The following is a 592-nucleotide window of genomic DNA, read 5'->3' as shown; positions in this document are numbered from 1 at the left end:
CAATCAATACGGTGGATTCGAAGTCCTAAAATCCCCGTGAAGCTTTGGCTTCATTCTTTAAGGGAACTTGCATATAGATGACCTATTTTCCTTTCCAAGCCAAAAATAGTTGAGCATATAGACGATATATTTTTAGAGGTGTGGCTACATGATCGTATACATTCAATCTTGTTATGAGTTTTGAGTAATAATAGAAGAACACCACCTTCATATCTATGTTGTTGTCTCTACTATATCGTGTGTGCGACTATGATATTTTATAGGTGCTCGTTATTCAGGGGGGACGGGAGCTACTTTGGCTGCCCATAGACATTGAGGAGTCGAATCTTCCATCCTAAAGAACCCACGCCACCTAGCTCGACCAGATGAAGCATGAGGAAACAGAGCAACAATCCACCTACGCCAGTCGTAAACTATGGTGGCACCAATGCACGTCATAAGAAAAGGTGTTAGCAACTTTCACCACCGCATTCTCCTGCCTAAGAATGAGAAGAGGTTTGCTACGCCTATGTATAAATTATACACAATTGAAGCTGCATGTTGAGTTTAGCAAGATTTGATTGGAAATAGGAGACTGTCCACACCCTAAAAT

This window comes from Triticum aestivum, chromosome 7B (assembly GCF_018294505.1).
Source record: "Triticum aestivum cultivar Chinese Spring chromosome 7B, IWGSC CS RefSeq v2.1, whole genome shotgun sequence".
Classification (NCBI taxonomy): Eukaryota; Viridiplantae; Streptophyta; class Magnoliopsida; order Poales; family Poaceae; genus Triticum; species Triticum aestivum.
The sequence above is the reverse complement of the archived record's forward strand: the minus strand, read 5'-3'. Positions refer to the sequence as shown.